The 22,496-nt window shown below is 32.0% G+C and overlaps 1 protein-coding gene across 2 annotated transcripts in view; it reads right to left on the reverse strand.

The window, feature by feature from the left end:
* The window catches only part of LOC149413529 (uncharacterized), a 279,540-nt gene that overhangs the window by 256,372 nt on the left and 672 nt on the right, over window positions 1-22,496 (reverse strand). The gene's annotated exons all lie outside the window — the stretch shown is intronic.

The raw sequence follows: 22,496 nt of genomic DNA on the forward strand, positions 1-22,496 counted from the left end.
CATAAAGTACATAAACTCCAAACCAACTATTGTTACAACCCTTCCAAAAAACGACACAATGTAAACAAACTGAAGTGCTATTACCAAAATGTCAGAGGCATGAAAACTAAACTTAAGGACTTTAAAATACATGCCCCAACACTGCCACATGACATCCTCATTCTTACGGAAACCTGGCTGGAACCATCCATCAACTCTGCTGAGCTTGGTCTACCCCACCATCATATTTACCGGTCTGACAGAAGTCAACAAACCAGCGCTAAATCTAGAGGCGGTGGCGTCATGATAGCTGTCAACAAGATACATCCTTCAAAACTTCTGAAAACCAAAAATTCTAATGTGGAGCAAGTTTATATTTTACTAAACGGCAAAAATCAAAAAAATATCATAGGCAGTGTTTATATTCCGCCATCATCAGATATAAGTGTATACAAAAGTCATTTCGAGGATATTGAACAACTGTCGTTTAAATTTCCAAATAGTAAAATCACTATCATCGGTGATTACAATTTACCAAAAATCAACTGGGGTACCCGCGACAATTCTACATTATCTCAAAACTCTAGCTTAACTGACACAGAAAAAGAAATAGTTGAATTATGTGATTTCCTTAACCTAGTTCAATTAAACAATGTAAAAAATGACAATAATAGATTACTAGATCTTGTTCTTTGTACCGACTTGTCAACTGCGGTTGAAAAGTCACTCGATTCAGTTCTTCCCCCTGATTCTCATCACCCACCTTTAGATATTACTGTATTATGTAACCCTATAAAATGCCAAATTAAAAACCAGACACAATATCCTAACTTTAATAAAGCCAATTATGTTGCAATACGCGATTATCTATATAACGCTGACTGGTCTATACTAGAAGGAGGTAATCTCGATGAGAATATTAAAGCCTTTTACGATCATCTATATAAAACCATAGAAAACTTTGTCCCAATTAGTTATAAACTATCTTCAAATTTCCCTCGCTGGTTTAGCAAGGACCTCATTAACATAGTAATTGAGAAGAAAAAAGCGCATAAAATTTACAAAGAAACAACAAATCTTTCTGATTTTATAATTTTCAGCAAGCTGCGAAAAGATTGTAATAATTATTTATTGTTATTAAGTTTAATTTGTAGAACTCCATTTTAATTTTTATTTTTTATATATTCAATAATATTGTTATTGGGTTTATAAAAACAGTTTATTTTTAAACAAGTTCTGCTGTGTAATTATTATTACGCGTGACAGCTGTTTCGCCCTCTGAAGGCATTATCAAACTGTGACAAAAAAAAAAAAAAAAAAAAAAAAAAAAAAAAAAAAAAAAAAAAAAAAAAAAAGATTGTAATAAATTATCAAACATTTGTTATAATAATTACATTAAGAATGTGGAATTTTCGATTGGTAACAATGTAAAACATTTTTTCAACTATTGTAAAGCTCAAAATAACAACAACCTTGGCATACCTGAAACTATGCACTATAAACTGAAAACTTCCTGTAAAATCAAAGATATTGTCAATTTGTTTGCAGATTTTTTTAAGGATGTATATGAAACAGATATCCCTGATGAAGACATTCCAAACTTTGAGTCCGATATAAATTTACAACTATCTCAGATACATATTGAGATTAAAGAAATTGCAGCATGTATCAAACTACTGGAACCTAAATCGTGCTCAGGGCCAGATAAAATTCCCCCCGTATTTCTAAAAAACTGTGGGAGTAGTGTCTCTTACCCTCTGTACCTACTATTTAATCAATCACTTTTAACAGGCAAGTTCCCACAAATATGGAAAAATAGCTTTCTCACTCCTATATTTAAAAGCGGAGACAAGTCTTTAGTTGAAAATTACAGACCAATATGCATACAATCGTCAATACCAAAAATTTTTGAAAAGTTAATTCTCCAAAAAATATGTTCTTGCATAAAATTTAATATCTCATCATTTCAACATGGTTTTATCTCTGGACGATCTACCTTAACTAACCTTACACTGTATGAACATTTTATCTCTGGTGCTCTTGCTAATAGAGAACAAGTTGATTCAATTTACACGGATTTTAGTAAAGCCTTTGATAAGGTTTGCATTAAAATTCTTATAAATAAATTGTCTAAATTAGGAATAAGTGGTAATTTATTATGTTGGATTAAGAATTATTTATCAAAACGTGTACTAACTGTCTGTATTAAAGAACACTTATCTTACGAATTTGAAGCCACTAGTGGTGTGCCTCAGGGTTCGCACCTTGGTCCAATATTGTTTATACTATTCATAAACGATGTCACTTCCATATTCACTGATGTTAACATATTATTATTTGCTGATGACATGAAAATATATAAAATCATAAAAAATATATACGACTGCTTGTCCCTCCAATCCAATTTTATAAAATTCGTAGAATGGTGTACCATTAACAAACTTACACTTAACATAAAAAAATGTCAAATCATGAGTTTCTTTAGAATTAAAAACCCTATCAAATATAGTTACTCTTTTAACAATCACAGTTTATTGTCAGTACCTGTAATAAGGGACCTTGGAATAACCTTCGACTCTAAACTACTATTTACCAATCACATTGATATAATAACGGGTAAAGCAATGAAAATTCTGGGCTTCATTGTAAGAATTTGTAAAGATTTTAAAAATATCCAAACATTTAAAATACTATATACAACTCTGGTTAGAAGTCATTTACAATACAATTCCCCCATATGGAACCCTTTCTACAAAAGCCATGCAAACTCCATTGAAAGAATCCAACGCAAATTTCTCAGATCAATTAATTTCAAATTAGGTATTCCCGCGGTTGACATAAACTATGAATCTTTATTACAAAAAATGAGACTCTTATCGTTAAAAGATAGAAAAATACTCAATGATCTTATTTTTTTATTTAAAATAAACAATAACTGGTTTGACTCCCCTGAATTGGTCTCATTAATAAATTACCATGTACCTAGTAGACCGACTCGACTCAAAACACCTTTCCACTGTGACAATACTATGACGAACGCAGAACAAAACTCAACCATAAATCGCTTGCATATTTTAGGCAATGAATATGCTAATATTGATCACGCTGCCGGTAATCTGTCTTCATACAAAAGATGCGTTAAACTAAATTTGTTTGCTAGTACCACGTAAATACATCATGTAAACATATATGCCTACCAGTACTTCTAAAACTATTAATGCACTTGAAATCATAAGTACTTGTAAAATTTATCATATCGGTTAACATAATCCAGGATTTATTACTTTTTATATTTAAATCATTGTCGGTACCTTGAGATAGGTATCTTATTGGTACATTTTATTGTTTTATTTCAATCTTTAAATTTTTATTTTTATTTTTACTTTTTCCTAATAAATTATGGTTTGTACTTTAATACTTTATATTTTAAACTATTCACTTTACAATTTACTTTTATACATTATAGTTTTTATACACTACTTATTACCTTACTTTTTACCTATTTTCTTAAATTTTACTAACATTTATACTGTTATTCTTCATGTTGTTGTACTATTATAAGTATGTCAATTATGTTAATGGGACGTGTTGTGCCGTATATGTGTAAATAAATAAATAAATAAATTTAGAAAATTTCTTCTGAATAGTTTACATATTTGATACTTGTATATTATACTTATAGAAAGTAGATAAAAGTCGATGTTTTATAATTAAGACGTAAAATATATTTTCGGGTACCACATTGCTAACGCTGGCTTAACCTCATGAGATATATCAACACACAACATAATTGACACAGAATTTTCTATCTTAAAAAGGCCTACAAAAAATTCCGTGATGATATATGTCTATCTCTTAAGGATAACCCCCAGCAACGCCGGGTACACGTCAGTTAGTTATACTATAGTATACTAACGGCCGTTGTTCCCAACTTTTTGAACGATCAATCTCAGGCTCCGATCAACCAAGTGATTTGTTCAGTATCGGTCGATTCGCATGTTTCCAAACATCTTTACCGTTGATTATCTTTAGTGGCCCGGCCCACTTTCATTTTCAATAAAATGACATCAAAGTAAAAACTTTCAATTATAAATTAATATTGTATTTATTATTAATGATAAATATATTTTTTTTAAATACTCTAATACATAAACCGATATGTATATGTGTTTTTAAACAAACGTGCGTAATATGTTAAAAATAAAGTGCTAGCTTGACTTAAATGCCACCGTGTCGAATATTTTTCACTCTGTCGACACTTTTTATAACTAGTCATTTACTGAGGCAAGCTTAATCCAGTAGTTTGGCTTCCTAAAATTGGTAGATCGCTCAATCGCCATTTTTCCGTTAGAAAGAGCGAAGTTGTGCATTTGAGCATTGTTGAACCAAAGTTTCGGCTCAACACTTGATCAGTAGGATTGGGAACAACAGCCGTAAGTTCTAAAAATTACCAAATAAGTTATGCAAAAGAAATCTCAGTAAATATATAGGTACGTATAACAATCAGTTAACGCGTTCAGCAAATCCCGAGTTCTAGAGATCATCGAATCAGATTTACAGATAGACGCACAACCGAAAACACAGTAGTTGAATTCGACAGGTATTTCATAACTTAACTGTTCTGAATGTTTGTAATTATTTTTTTACGACAGTGACGGTTTTGTGTAAACATTTTGTTACTACCTGTAAAGTTAGAATGGATTTATTCCGTTATGTTATTTCGGTGGTGCGTATAACTCCTAGTATATTATTTGTAAAACTCATTAACATTAAACCAAAAATACGTTTGACCACAAAACCAAACTAATTATCACGTTGTTGCGTATTTCAAAACGTAACATACGAATTTAAAACTATTTCCTCACTTAGGAGTGTTATTGATTTCGAATCAAACAGAAATTACAAATTAGTTTGCTCTTGATTATGTCAACCAGAACGATTTAAATAATAAATAGTCAACCTATAATAGCGACTAAATATAATTTGTATTATATATTTATTAGTTTTGACCTTCAATTAGATTCAATGACATTTCCGAATACCACACAATTCTTTGGCCTCCAATCAGAAAATGACACAAAATATAATAATGCCCTTTCTCTTCCTGATAAACCCGTTACAAAATTTCAATTCAATGTCCTATTTATGGTAAACTAATTATTTACCTTTATATGGGTATCGCCTTCTCTCAAGTAAGGTAAAATTCAAACCAATCTAAAACGAAAAATTACAAGTGCAAATTACATGTTTAAATATCACATGCCAGGCATCAGCTGCTTGCTTCGTGTACTGCGCGGTGAGTGTAATACGAGTGAAATACGTAATTGATTGTGGTTTATTCGATTTGGAACAGAGTTTTAGTGTCAAAAATGAGTAGTGACGAGATAGAAGTGAGAAAAAAGAAAGAATGAAATGAAAAGAGAGAGAGAGAGAAGAATACTAAAAGTTTCACTTCCGTCGTGCGTAGGCTTGCCACACACTGTATTTTTTTAATGTAATACATATATTTTAATTACAAAAAGAAAATGTATTTAAAACAAAGATATTATATTGTATTATATTATTGTTTGACTGAGGATTGAAACTTCCTCTCCAGGGACTAGCTTTTAACTCTTGTGAACATTTAAAATATCTTTTGAACCTTTAAAAAAAATTGACTGAGGATTGAAATTTCATACCCAGGGACTGGAGTCAACCGCGCTAACAACTGAGCCAAATCCCGATTGGATCTGACTGATATTTATTTTGCACATGTATTAACAGCTATAATTGTTGCGTGTCGTATCTTGTGATTGTCCTGTTTTATATTTAAATTCAGTCAAGCCTAAACTCTTTCACATTATCATGTTATAATCGCGATGTGTAGAGCCTTTTACATTATCTTTTTCTGTCTGTGCCACCTTTTATATTAAATATTTATGTCTATGGCACGTCATAGTGTAATATTATCATGAATTTCGCGTCTATAATATCTTGTGTCTGTGGTCACGTCAAATATTGTTTTGTTTACAAATAGCATGGTGATTTCAAATTAGGATTCAATTCTCCATTATCATTCATTATCAATCAACTCTCGCTTCTCTTTCTGAGTTTTAAGTCTACCCTCTTGTTTGTGACATATTAAAACATATCAAGCCAAAACACAAGTGTTTTACTTAGAAAGAGAGGGTGAAATGCAGATTACGCCAAACTCTGGGAATTGAATAAAAATGCACTTTCCAGATGAGAAAAGTGTGTAGAAACTCATTAAAAAAAGAATTAAGGTGCGGAAGAATAAATTGAGGGAGATACAGCCGATCAAAGTTTAATAAAATTGCACTTCGCGATCTGATATTATGACCATATTCGGACAGTCCGCCGCCATATTTTGTCACTGTTGTGTTGGTAGACCTAATACTAACATCAGCTACATGCGATTGTAGCCGACTTCGTGGGGTAAATTCATAAGGCGCGTAATTATGAAAAACAGTTATGAGTTTGGCGTAATCTGCATTCCTCCCGAAAGAGAACCTCTCAACACCTCAATCTCTCTCAAAACGGCAAGCCAATCCTTGGCGTGAAACGAAAGAAGCCAACACAAGCCGATCAGCCTTACAACCTGACTGGAGGCTTCTGGAGTCACGAACGAGGACGCTGCTCAATAATGTTATCCAATATCATATAAATGCATATATATCTGCGTTCGTATGCGTGATTGCCAACAAAAGTCGAGTCAATCTGCAGAGTTCAGCTCGATCTGATGTCGAGAAGTCGATTAATTTCAACTTCTTAATTTATTCACTTCACTAGATATAATCTATTTGAATAAAAATGTAAATGTTCGTTTGTTCAATATCATAAATCTCCGATAGTTTTTCACCGATTGCTTTGAAATTTTGACACAACGTTACATTCGAATACGCGTATGTTTTCATATACCTATATTATATATATGTCGCCAAGTAAGAAAATGTTTTTTTGTAAAAACATCCATCTGTTGGAAGGAAAAGCGTCACGTGCTATTATTTATATAACTCTTGCGATCGTCAAATTAGCTGCAATAAAATTTATGGCAAGACGATTTTATGATCTGTCATAGATGTTAGCTTATCTGGTTTCTAGGAAATAATGCAAGGTTCGTCCAAAGAATAATATAAACTTATGATTGTATTAGCATAATAAAGCATTTTAATAAAGATCCTGCATTCAAATGCCATTAAATAAGACAAGTAATTTGTTTGAAAATCAAATCAAATCAAAAATTATTTATTGTAAAATAAAAATTACAAAAGGTGTAGCTTATGGGTAGATCCCATTTCTTCCAGCTAACCACATTTATTTAATTACAATGTTTACATAATATTATTTGTTTTACTATAATAATTACAATGTTTATACAGATAAAATAACAATATACCAATGAAAAAAAAAATACAAATATATATACCAATAAAAATAGGCGTTTCATTTACGTGAGGTATTCACTGAACGTGTAGTGACATTTATTAACAAGGAAAGTGTTTAGTAACGATTTGAATTTGTGTGTATCTTGTATTTGTTTAATGTTATGTGGAAGGTTGTTATATATACTTTAATGGCCATGTAGTATGGTCCTTTTTGGAATATTGTTTTGTTTGCTTTTAGGAACGGATGCACTAGGAATGCAAGTGAATAAAAAATGTTTAATAAATTTAATAACAAAATTATACTTGAAGCTGATGGTTACGCCATTCCGGTTAAAAATATTTCAATATAAAACCTTTTATGTTTCACTAGTGGAGTCCGCAATATTTCGCTATTGCTAATATCTTTCTAGGGCGTCTCCGACTATTTCCACCATTCAGTACGTATACCACAATATTACTGGTAAAAAACTACACAACATCAATTTTATTTTGACTTTAACGTTTGTCATTCCGATGCAGAGATATTGCGTAAAGTATTCTTCGGGCGTCCCCGATTTCTTCTGCCATTCAAACCACTCTCTACATACTCCTGGCACTTATAAGAACAATTTATGAAATTTTCAGCGATATCGGTCGACTACTTTTAGAATTTTGCGAGCGTAAACATAGCAAGCCGATGTATTATTTATACCTATAAAGATTTACAGAATTGTTTGTTACTCGCGTACGAATAATTACGTAACTGTGTGTAGAAACAAACTATTTTGAAAAGCAAACAAATTAAATAATAGATGAATTACGTAATATGTCGTGTATTTTTGAAAGTGGTAATAACGTTTGAGCATAGAAATGTATTGGTAATAACTTCGGCATGCGTCTCACTATTTGTTCATACCAATGCGGCTTTCTTGCAATTCTACAAAATTACCTATTATGACTTGAAAACATAATTATCATAAATAATTTAGACACACGAATTCCTTGCTTTCCATTCATTCGTACTCTTGCTATGACTCTTGCCATAACATCATTGCACATTAACAGGGTTTTTCAATAAGAGGTGTTATTTTGATATTCAAAGAAAAATGCCATTTTTTAATATAAATGATCGAATGTTTATTTCATTATAAAGAAGAAGGTATGCCGTTAAAAGTGAAAAATTACACCAGTCAAATGACCACCACGACCACGCCTACAGGACCATATCCTTTTCATGAAATTTTCCCTAACCAAATCGCAAAGTGGCTGCCTTATGTCCTCCATAGCCTCACGAATTTCATCTTTGAGGTCTTGAATCGACGCTGGGCTGTTGGCGTAGACCTTCTCTTTTACGTGGCCCCAAAGGAAGAAGTCGCAAGGTGTTAAATCACAAGATTTTGGTGGCCAATTGTGATCACCTCTTCGAGAGATAACACGGTCCGGAAACCTTTCCCGTAAAATATCAATGGTTTCGTTGCTTGTGTGGCACGTAGCGCCGTCTTGTTGAAAGTAAACGTTGTCCAGATCAATACCATCCAATTCCAGCCATAAAAAATCATTTTATGGCCGGAATTAAATACACATTACACCTCTTATTGGAAAACCCTGTATTTGAAAACGTCTCTGATTTCTTTTCTTTTCTTGTTTAAGGAGAGTATGAAGAATTTCGGAAGAAATTAGGAATGCGGGGTCTTATTTCTTGTCCTTCCTCTGCCAATTCTATACATTACTGTTATGAATCAGGCTTGGTATCAATCATATTTCAAATATAAAAATCCATAGCTCACAGCTATGGTCAGATACCTTGGGGAATTCTAGCACTGCTTCATTATACCTATCATTATCATTCATACCTCCATTTAATCAATTTTATTGCATTTGCCTTCCTGTCAGTGAACGAATCACGCCCGTGTGAACAATGCATATATCCTTGATATAAAAACTCAGTCACTTGCTCCAAAGTTTAATCATTCTTAATACATATTTCGTCCATTACAAAGAAACTAAGGACAATATTATCGGTACATGGGGGTTCCAAGATTGTAATTTATTTTGCATTCATTTTACATTGACCAGGTGAACTAAGAAAGAACGTCAGTTGGTTTTTTAAATATATTTCAACAATAGCTTAAGACGATACGTCGTGTAATATTTTTAATCGAGCCGTTATCAATAACACCCCTTACGTAGATGGCTATAAGGTTTAAATTCCCGCTTAACACTATCCGCCTTTTTTGATTTATGTAAGAAAAAAACATGGCCAAAAAGTGCCTTTTATTTTATTTTGTGGATGTTCAGGCACAAATATTTAAATTTTTTTCGATCATTTAATAAATAACTTAATTCGCCACATTATACAATAAAACCATAACCGAAAATGGGTTCGTAAGAAGAGATTTTGAACTTTAAAGCAGTTTTCATAGGCCTTATACATTATTTTTTCTGGGCTTATAAAAAGACTTATCTAAAAAATACTCTATTATTTTAAAGGTCAAGATGTGTTCTACTCGCAGTATTTAATTAAAGCATCTGAAAAATTTCTAGGTGATCAAATTTTCAAACCAAAACCACATGATTTTGCATTACTACGTAATGCATCGCCTTAATGGTTGCGATTATGAATGTGAGGATGAAGAAACTTGATCGTTTTAAAAGAGTCCTGATTGCAAGAAATGCGGATGTAGGGTCATTTGCCACCTGCTGGGATATCCGTAGTAAACATTTTAACTTCTAACGTATTTCTTGAAACGACAGATGTTTCGCCGGTTAGTAACAGACCTTTTAAAGGTGGGGGAAGAAGCTACCCTTACGAGGAAGCTACCAGCCAAAAATGTATATATTCTTGGTATTCCTTATATCGTCACGAATATAGGTAATAAGTAATAAAATTGCTTGGCAAACGGAGTCAAGAAATACTCGATTTCAAGTGTAAAGGTGGTTTTTATTTAAGCAAAAAAAAACTCATAATCTAAGCCATAATATTGTATTTTTTATGTTGTTTTATTTACGCGTGCATACATTTATATTGAATAAATGTTTTTTTATTAGCTTACATTCATATTTTATATCGAGTAAATATTTTTTATTTGAATTCTACTCAAGGAAAACGATAGGAACAGTCAATTTATCTAAAGCATATTTTTTGGTTTTCATCATGTAAACCAATTCGTTATAAAGATTAATCGAAAATAGTGATTTAAGGAAGTTTCAAAATAAGGACAGTTCTACAATAATAATTGATTATCAGGTAAAAACCTTTTTTTAAAGTGTAAAAATGCAAGACCGTGTTCTTCGAGAATTGGTATGACTGTTATGACAAAATAATCTTGTCTTGTTTTCATTGCGCCATTTGCATGAAATACGGTTCCATGCTAACTCAACACAGTGACTATTCAACACGCTTTTAAAAAGTGATATAAGAACATTAAAAACGACGAAATTTTTTTTTTAACCTAACCTAACCTACGTCACTCAGTTAATAAAGTTTTTGTTTCATCACTTTTCATGACTTTATATAACTTTTTAAAGATGTTATGAATTATCATTTTGATGATTTATCCGGTCACTATACATAATATATCAACATTTCACATAAGTGCTGACGTATTGCCCATCTCAAATAATAGGTAATAGGTTCGAACCCATCTCATAGATCTAAAATTTGCGAAGTGATGCGAAATATAATAAACATTAATAATATCACATATTATATTGTAAAAATATACCAACCTTTTTTTTTTTTTTTTTTTTTTTTTTTTTTTTTTTTTTTTTTTTTAATATAGATCATAGTTACATTAATACATACATTTTTTTGCAAAATATTATATTTAGGTACATAATTGGTCATGTATACCTTATCAGAAAAGAGGAGCTCTTGTGCCTTTATAATTGAATTTGGGTAATAACCGACTATTTTCATAAAATGAGGTTGGCTAACCAAGTTAAAATTAATGAATTCTTTCACCGCATACTTTTAATTAGGTATCACTAAACAAACAATATTTTTCGCTTATTCAACAATACTTCATTACCGCAATAATACATTGCAGTCGTTTTAATTTCGCTCGTAAATTCTTGCGAAAATAGGTATTCGTCATTTATTGCAAAATATCAATACGTATTGCCGTTTTTCGATGACCCACTTCGATACCCGCACAAATTAACTACCTGTACAATATTTTCATTATCGACAGGTAATTTAAAATAATCTAAATTAATAAAAATGTTAGGACGGGTTGTTAAATGAATTTGAACAATTTTTCAAATTTCAAAGTTAATTTTCAAGTTCTGTGAAAGATTTTTTCAAGTTCTGTTTTTATTTCAGTTCTGTCAAGAAACTAGCCTATAATGATGTAATTACTTGAATAGGAATTTCACAGGACCCGAAAATGACCGTTGAAATTTGATGAATTGTTCAAATTAATGTTTGTTTGTTCAAAAACTCCGAAAGTTCTTTACCAATTGTTTCAAAATTTTAACATAACGTTGCATTCGAATACACGTGTGTATTTATATACCTACATTATATAGATGTCACCTGTGACAGGTAAAAACATTATTTTTTAAAAGCGTCTCTCTCTGACAAAAGAGGCAATACGCGCCATTGTTTCTCTATGTGCACAAAGAGACTGGTACAGGTACAGCTAGTAGATTAAAAATAAGAAATGTTTATCGGGATATTAATTACACTGACATTTCTTCCTTGTTTTATGTTTATACCAAACACACCATACACGGCATTGCTCGGGGTACTCCTTATCTGAGTCACGAGGAGTCAGCAGCGTTTTTCAGGATTTCGTCACTGGAAAGTCGTAGAAACTCCGCAGTCGTACTATTTTTACAAAAAATTGCCACCTCTGTGATAGATTGCCCGGAATTACTAGAAAGAATTCAATTAAGAGTACCCATCAGACAAACCAGACAAAATCACACATTAAACATCCCTCAATGTAACACTAAGAGAAAAAAAAAAAAAAAAAAACTTAGCTAAAGAGGAAGGCACCTGCTCGGGACCTTGTCCGAAAGGCGTGCAAGATGGATCGGCCATGTTATACGACAAGAAGGCCTCTTGCATGTCATAATGGAGGGTATGACCGAGGGGACCAACTCTAGGGGACGCCCACGCCGAGAGTACCCGGAGGACCTGCTGGTGGACGTGCGCTGCTCATCATATGCACAAGTCAAAAGAGCCGCACAAGACAGGGAAGAATGGAAGAGGAGATTAGATAAAATTGCTGCAAACCAATCCCAGGATTGAAACCAGAGAGAGAGAATGTAACACTAACTCATAACAAAATGCTTTTATTCACCGTGCTTCATACAATTTTAATACTTCATACAGTGAATTAGACTTATTTAACTCAGCACCCCACAATTTCAAACCTAAAATTTATAAATAATTTTACTATCATTTTTATTTTTTATTAATACACGTACGTACATGCTACACATTACACAGACTAGATCCATCCCATACCCCTCCCTTCCGCCATCCCATCCCTATAGGCTAATGTCACTTTTTTTCTTACATAAATATTATATATATATTCACTAAATAATTAAAATATCTAAGTGAAAACCTATTATTGGTTAAATAATTAACACTTACTACACAATACCTTGTAATAATTATAACTGTTGGTTTTCCAAATAAAGTAAAAGATAAAATGTGTTTCATTTTATCGTGTTTTGTCTTCCTCGGGCTTCCTGACTTTTTATACTATTCACTACTGTATACCTTAATGTTACTTTAAAAAACTTAATTATATTCACTCCGTATCTCATTCCAATGCAGAGATAATGCGTTAAGTCTTTCTCGAGCGTCCCCGACTTCTTCTTCTTCTTCGGAATGTTTAGACGGTAACCGGATAAATCATCACAATGATAATTTATTTTTATTTTTTTTTTAATTTTTTTTTTTATTAAAAAAAAAAAAAAAAACAATGATAATTCATCACATCTTTAAAAAGTTATATAAAGTCATGGAAAGTGATGAAACAAAAACTTTATTAACTGGGTTATGTAGGTAATGGGTTATGTAGGTTATGTATGAATGTATGAATGTGAATGAGGCAAGGAGTGTGTGACAAGACCGAGTTGTTTGGCGGTCCGTCCTCTCTGCCTACCCCTGCGGGGAAACGGCGTGATGGTTAGTTAGTTAGTTAGTTAGTTATGTAGGTTAGGTTAAAAAAAATTGTTTTCATCGTTTATAATGACTTTATATCACTTTTAAAAAATGTGTTGCATTGTCACTGTGTTGAGTTATCATGGAACCGTTTACACAATGGTTTGAATGGTAGATTCAAACCACTGTCTAAACATTTCTGGCACTAAGAAGAACAAACATTGAAATTTTCAGCGAGATCGGTCCAGTTGTTTGGGGTCTACAGGGCACAAACCAAGATGTAAAATCATATTTTAATTACGTTCAATTACATTGGAGGAGACCCACCCATTGAAAGTGATTATTTCACCTCCTTAGCCGGACACGTTAGGACTCTATGTTTTTTTGTAAAAATAAGCTTTATTTATTTTTAACACGATTCTAGACCCTCTTTAAGTACAGTCGATTACAATATTAACATCTTGTTGTGCAGGTTTGCAGGTTGCTGGTATTAGCATATTGAATACCGCTGCCATTGGCGATTGGCCACATTGACACGGCATTCTAAGATGATAATCATTATTACATCATGTTGTTATTCTGCTACACAGCCTCTCTGGTGGACCGGACCTGTTTGATATTTCAGACCCCGGCGACCCCCTTGTGGTGATTCGAGCCTGCAGAGGTCATCGCAAATTCATAAATCATTGAAACGTTGCAAAATACCTGTACATCGGCATCTTCGATGAGATACACAGAATGTGATGGTGATCTTAAGTTTTAACATAGCGTGTATAATTGTATAGGTTTGATATAATGTACATACAAATTCCATTGGCAGATAGCTAAATACTCGTTTTTATAGATATCGAGATTGACGTATTGTTTGCAATACTTGTTTTATCTCATTGTAACAATAAAATTCGATTGGCAGATAGCTAAATACTTAATTTTAAACATATTGAGATTGGCGTATTTTAGCAATACTCGTTTTATTCCATTGTTCAGTTTTATCACGCTTTTAATAGCTTAAGGGCCTTCCTTAAGCTGTTTAAATTATAGATTACTATTAAAATTATTCAAAGAAACACGAGATTCTAATCTGCAGAATTTAAGGATGGTTGTTTCGAAAAATATTTAACGGTAATAATTTGAAATTCCCTGAATAGAAATCGCAAATTATACTCCGTAAATGATTGAAAACACATTTTCTTCCGTTATTTAACTCATTATATGTATGAAAAAAATCACAGTGTATCTTTATATACAACTAAGGCATTATTGGAGAGATTTTTGCTCTATTTTAAATGAGTGGTGTTCTGTTAAATATTTTCACAATTTACGCTTAAATACTATCGTTTTTTGATATTCGTGTTTACATATCCCCCCTTCAAACTAACTTCTTCTTTTTGACCACATACTACGTAGCTTTAAGTGAGTTTTTTAGTAATAAGTACCGACCTGCAAGTCAACTTCGTTAAATATTATAAGCCTTTGCACCTGTAACTAAATGTATCTAATAAATAAGTAGATTTAAAATTGGTAGTAAGGATCTTTATGAGCCTTATTTATGCGTAAGGTAAGGATGAATACTGTACATATATGTAGGAAGAGTGTTGAATTATCAACCTACTACTACAGCGTCCCTCCTAATACCGTCATTGAGTTATTCCAAAATTTATTGCGATATTGAACAGTATTATTGGGCACTTTTCACGATTGTTTTTTTCGTCCAGTTTCCTTGGGGGTCGTCTTTTATGGATTCGAATGAAAAAATTATTTGACATCTGTGGCCTGTCATCGTTTTACCTAATTTAACGTGTATTAATACTATTTATAATTAATAATTTTTGTGAATTTCGCATGTATTTTTGATGAGTTGTTGACATCATGGCAAAGGCAAATGATATGTGATCAATGGTTTTGCTCACGATAATTCCATTTCTTTTCTAATCGCAACTACACGAATAAAATTAACTGATAAAAAATATTGCTAATTTATTACGAATATTTTTAAATTTTTCGTAATCTGATTTAAAACGTTGCGGGCAATTTATTGATAAAAATAAGCGTCGTGTGAAAAGTCCATAAGTCATTAGCAACATTTCTTTTAGTTTGAATTCCAGTATAGGTCCGGAACTTTGATATTGTCAAAATTGGAATCTGGTAGCATGTCTTTATGCAGAAGAAAACTGTACATTGTGGACAACTTGCTGTGTGACCTGAAGAAACTGGGAGAGACGGTTTTATGGAACCTAAATGTATAGAAAACTAAAGAATGACATGATTGAGGAGATTCAAGTTCTACAACACTTGTTCAAGAAGTTGACTGAATGCTATAGGTCAAAGGTTTGCCAATTTGATTAAAGTTTTTTCTTGTTTGAATGAAATAATTAATGAATAAATGAAATTGAATCTTGAAAGTGGAAATTAACCTGCTTCTCGACATCCGATCGAACTGAAACTCGGCTGATAGACTCATTGTCGGTGACAATTCATTCTTACAACTTTTAGTGGTAATCAAGTAATCATTTTCCTTAAAATGGATAAGATTATATTTTAAAATTTACAACAGATAATATTCGAAATAAATGTTGAAACTATTCAATTTGGCAGCAGTGTTGACCTGTTATGGGAAGGAAGGTTCAAATCTAAGTCAAACCACAAAAATAATTTTTATTTAAGTTTTAAAAACATTTTAGAATTTTTATCACAGCAGTTAAAAAAGAGCCAGTCCCTGGGGGGAGGGAAGTTACAATACTTAGTCTAACCAAAAGATTTTTTTAAAGCATCAATTAATACAAATAGATGTATGTAGATATTACAAAAAAAATCTTTGTTGTTGTCGGGTTGATTTTTTCCTGTCTTTGAATTCCATGCAAAACATTTCGATGTCTGAAATGTTAAGGTAATTGTGACTAGATTTAATAAGACATATATTTACCTTCACATGCCCATGTCCATTCCACAAGATAATAAGCAACCGTTCACTCCACTGACATTTCAAGGTTTCATAGAATTATCATTATATACTGATTGCTTTGTTTTCAAAATGTACGTTGCCTACGGATCCGTAAGTCTCTCTCTCTTTATATGCCGACTAATATAATTGTACAAGAAATGTAGAGCACCGAACTCATGGTACGGCTGCTCAAATAATTCAGGTAACTACTGTGGGCAATGGGCATGCTACATATCGAATTAGAAACCAAACAAAAGTTTCACAAAGAACTTATCATCATTATTAGCACTTATAAGATTTTTTGGTAATGTAATTGGGTAATGCTTTCGGAATTAAATATTTGGACTGAAACAAATGGGACTTATCAGCATAGAAGCCTCTTTGTGAAATATCATATATTATATAGAACGCTGTATGAAACAATTTTTTAATAATTAACAACAGTATTATTATTATTATTTTAGTATCGGAAGGGTTCGGGTTTAATTCCCCATTATATTTGTGTTTTACTGTTTTTTTTTTCATAATTTACTATCCATTGCGCTTTGCATAAGAACCTTATCTTCTAAACATAAATTTGTATTTGTTTCAGGCTAATAATTATTACTTATAATAATTTTTTATCCTCTGTGCTTTGCAAAAAAAACTTTTCTTGTAAACATAAATTTATCTTTAAAAAAATAAAAAAAATGGTGTTTTTACTAAATAATATTATTTGTGAATGATATGTTAATACATTTGATGTAGATATTAGTTTGTTACTTTTTGCAGACGACTTAAACATGTTCAAAATAATTTAAAAAAAAACATATAAAATTATATTTGTCTACAAAGTAACATAAATAGGTTACTTAATTAGTGTATTCTAAACAAACTTTATCTTAACATTAATATGTGTCATTTAATAAGATTTTTCAAAATAAGTCGGACAATTATTTTTCCATCTGAACTTAATAACTCAACCCTTCCCTCGGTAAATGATATTAATGACCTGGGAATCATTTCCGACTCTAAAATAAACTCTGTATCCCATATGAACGCAATTAATAATAACGAAATGAAAATGCTTGGCTTCATTGGAAATTTTCAACTTCAAATTTTCAGTCAAATCGAATATATGCCTTCGTTCTGGCACCCCCATTTTAAAATAAATTCAGATTCAATAGAAAGAATTCAACATAAATTCCTAAAACACATTAATTTTTAACTCAATACTCCCATTGAAATATAATAATTTAGTGAAAGAATTAAATTTATTAAATCGAAGGATTCTATCCGATTTAATATTGATATTTATAATTGTTAATGGTAGCATAGACAGCCCTAATTTACTTAGCTTCATTGAATTTCACATAACTACGAGATTTTTTCGTTTCAAAGTTGTTTTTAAATGTAACAATAATAGGACTGAGCAATTCCAACACTCGCTTGTACCTAGATTAATTAAGTTAGTAATAGATTCGCAAATGAGGCAGATCTGTTTAATTACACGGAATGTAGGTACAAGAAGACTATAATGTCATATATTTTCTATAATTACTAATATTACTCTAATTATAAATTTTGCATCTTCTTCTACGTCTTGCTTTTATATGCAATTCTGTTTATTTCATTATTTTTGTTGTCACTGTGTATGATTTATTGTTTATGGTATATTAATAAAGTTGATTTCTAATTTATAAATAGTTTAAAATAAAGTTGCTATCCGCGTCTATTTGTGCGCTTATTTCTTCTAAATTACTGAACAATTTTGATATGGTGTTCACTATAAATTAGAGCATTTCTCTCGAAAGGTTTATATACTTAGAAAATGCTTATTATATTTATAGAAAGTTGGGGATAGTCGATATTTATCATAGAATTCAAAACTCAAACTTTACTCCAAATCAGTCACAACTCCGAACAACGCCGGGTACTCGTCAACGATAGTATTAAATAAACAATCTTTAATCATTGAATCCTTTCGCGAAACGAGTTCTAATTGTATATTACATAAGGTAATTATTAAATATTAATGCTATAATCAATAATCTTGGCCAAATCTTGGCATACGTCCATATTCTGACATCATATCATATTATCACATACTTATGAAATATTATATTATTCTCAGAGTATACAACGATTTCACGTCACTCACATAATGGCTAAAGCACTTCCTTGCCGTTAAAATAGTTCCGGGTTCGTTTCGAAAGGAAACATAATCAAGCAACAATACACCATTTCCAAACCATGGACGGTTCCGAAGCAATCATTTGCAACGTAATATTATTGTTAATATTTTACTGTGTGTACGTACTAACTTTGAGGCAGGAAGTAAGACTTAACGTATGATTTTCCACGAATCATCGAGTAGTAAAATTTTTCTTCTTCCTTCTTCTCCTTTCTTCGTGCATTCGCTCTATGTAACTATAATTTATGAGGGTTCTTTTTTCGTGCATTCGCTCAAGGTACCTATAATTTATGAGACTCCTGTCTTCGTTCATTCGCTCTAAGTACCTATTATTTATGAGACTCCTGTCTTTGTTCATTCGCTCTAAGTACCTATAATTTATAAGGCTCTTTTCTTTGTGCATTCGCTCTAAGTACCTAAAACATTACTCTTTTTTGCATTAACTCCACACAGGAGTTATATATGTAGGAGATTAATCATCTTTTGGGGATGTTGTGTGAAGGGTATTTTTGAGGAAAGGAAGGAAAGGAAGTTCTGCGAAGGCATGTGGAGTGGGTAGAAATCTCGAGATGAGTGTGTCCAGGAGTGATGGACGTATGTTCATTACCAAAACCTTGCACTATTTAGGAATCTCTATATTTCTAGCATATACGCCTTAGGGATCTCATTTCTACAAAATTCAGAAGAAACCACAAGCCAACAATATGTATATACTTATATCGCCACGAATAATGGTAATAAGCATAAAAATCGCTTGGCAAACGGAGTCTAGAAACAGTCCAATTCGAGCGCAAAAATGGTTTTTTATGTATTTTGTGAATAATTTTATAAGAAAGTCACAGATAATTTTGGCCAAAATATTTATGTTTACGCCAAATAATGGCTAATTGTCGTGTCATAGAGAATTGTTTATGTGGGTAGGGTAGATAGTTTTAGATAGTACAGTAAGATCTCGTATTATTTATTTTAATTCAACGATTTATTGTTATTATATTATTTATCGTAAAAATGACTAACGAAACGTCAAATTTAGAAATTAATAGAGAAATTAAGTTATTGGAAGCTCGTCAAAATTCATTCTTTTCAAGAGCTCAGAGAATATTTGATAGCATGAAAAATTTGAAGACGACATCGTCAAAAAACACTTTTTGCGCAAATGCCACATTGTTACCAGAGATTAGGAAGGAATTTTCGGAAATGGTTAGTAAAATAAACATGCTAAACCTTACAATAAATCCGGAATATATTTCCAATTTTCAAATCGAACAATCATTTGACGAACTTTACGCCATTATTCAATTTATTTTTTTTTTTAAACTTTCATACATTTCTAATGAATTATTTTTTTTGACCTTCCGTTTATATTTGACAATTTTATTTTATTTCTAATCAAGCGAAACGATAGTAAAAGATTCAATTTATCCAAAACGTATTCATAATGTAAACATAAAAAAATTACTTTAATCTTCTCCTTCAGTCTACTTCCACCTTTCTTCTGACAGTTTTATTCCTTACTGCCATACATCAGGGTAGGTAAGAGCACTCCATTGTGGACTGCTAGCTTAGCTTCTTTGGAGAATTTTTTGCCAACACTAACAATAACCGCCATCTGTTCAGTAATCCTTTAATGGAATTTCCTGTCTTCATCTTCATCCTTATTTCAATATCCTTATGAGACTTTTATCTCTTGTAAACAAACTTCCCAAATATTGGAATTCATTATTTTATCAGAAGTTTAATAAAATATTAGTCGCGCCATTGTTTTATTACTGTGATTCAACATAATAGCCTAAACGAAAGGATGTATAAATATTATCATTCGTCTTTACTGCTTTGTGCTTGCACAAATTGGTAAATATCGTTTTAGATTTATAACAATAATATGAGTTATAAACACCTTTAGACGCTGACATTTTATCACCTGTTATAATATGAGTGTAAACAGTTCAGAAGTAGTGCTATGAAAAAATATTAAATTTGATTTTATATGAAAATGAAAAACTTTTTATACAATACTTTTAACTAATAATAATCAACATGAGATGTTTTTTTGTGTTTGTTTGTCTGATGAAGATAAAAAAATCTCGAATGGAGAACTCTATCATCGTTAAATTCACAAAACTTTACCTAACTGAAATTATTGAATTAATGAACATTGAAAAGCACCAAATGAGGCCCACAGTGTCAAACAATGTTAAACGAAAGTTATAGTATGAGTATATATTAAAAGTAATCTTCTAGTTCAAAATCATTTTTTTATCTGAATTATCCAAACTGCTCCTGTATGGAACAAGTGGAATTATGGCTTCCCTAATTGGGGGACGTTGTGGCTACGAGAAGTGGGAAGAGGAAAGAGATGGAGAGAGGAAGGCAGGGAAGTACCTTGCTATTCAGATCTGGTCATAAAACACACCTAAAGCTATTTAAAGTAATCTTTTTCGGAATGGTGCTCTTTCGTAAAATGAAGGTATCTTACACTACACCTTGAATAAAATTAAACTTTTTGAAACTCTGGCGAATCCGGGTAGCAACTATTTTACAATGGGAACCCTAGATGTTTTTTTTAAGCTCATTTACATTTATAATCGATATTGAAATCGAATGGTGACCTTGTTAAAAGAATGCATTATCCAAGAAAACACGCAAAGAATAATGATGCAACCTAATTTTTTAAATTTAAATAACAATCATTACGTAGGTTACTTCTTGCTTTTTTGACAGCGTCGCGATGTCCGATTTCAACTCAAACCACTTTGCATTCTGTATGTCTGTAAATTTGTTCGTGGTCCGGTCAATCGTGTCAAGATGGTAGCCGTGTTTTATAGTATCTTTTTACTCCGTCAGAGCTACTTACATACCACGCACATATCGTCAGAGCCATGAAAAAAACCAAATTTAAGTAATAATAATAATAATTATATAATTTGTAGAGCGCCGTTTTTGTGAAAAAAATGTCCTGTCTAACTCACTAACTAACTAAACATCGTGCCATTTCCCGAAGGGGTAGGCAGATAGAATGTACCGCAACACAACTCTGTCTTGCCACACACTTTTTGGTTCATTCACATTCACACATCGCTTCGTCTCAAATACAGGTACTAGGACTTCAGTATAATTCACTTGATCGTGCCATGTCTTCCTAAGGCGTCCCCGACTATGTCTATCCTTTCCAAATGTATAAAATAAAATCTCAGATTTTTTTGTATTTCCTATGTGAATACCTCACAAGAGACCAAACTACTGCTCACAACCGTCCGGAACCAGTGAGACTATGGCATCCCCAATTGGGGTATGTTGTGAGGCTGAAAGTAGTAAGAAGGGGAAGAAGAAGGTGGGGAAGTACCTGACTATTCAGATCTTGTCACCAAACATGACTAAAACAATTTCAAACGACGTTTCAATTCTGAAATTCTGAAAGATTCTATCAGCATGGCGATACTGAGAGTATATTCCACTATGGAATGTGCCGCAGATGTAGGTACTATTACACTTTATTTTTTTTATATTTCAATTAATTGTGAAACAATAAAATAAATAAAAATATTTTTATTTTTGTTGTTTGTTTTTGGGGTGTTATCCCGTGTTGCGCTAACTCCTTCTTTAGCCGACGTTTCGGACAGCGTTGCAGTGTCCATCATCAGGGCAGATCCGGTAGATCCGAAGATGTGTAAATAAATAAAAATATTTTTATTTATTTATTAGAACCTGCAACCTCTGGATTGCTAGACCAGAATCTTTCCACTCGACCACATAGACTCACGTAAGTCGTCTCTAACATTTAAATTTTTAATTACAAATTGTAATGTTCTGATGAAGAAACGGTTATGTCGAAACTAGTTGAGGTGTTCATTTAAAATGATGTACGTACAAAAAGTTTGCGCGTGTCAAATAATGTTCCGACACAAAGTTACTAAT

The sequence above is a fragment of the Hesperophylax consimilis genome, chromosome 21, assembly GCF_061612785.1.
Source record: "Hesperophylax consimilis isolate HC1 chromosome 21, BYU_Hcon_1.0, whole genome shotgun sequence".
Lineage (NCBI taxonomy): Eukaryota > Metazoa > Arthropoda > Insecta > Trichoptera > Limnephilidae > Hesperophylax > Hesperophylax consimilis.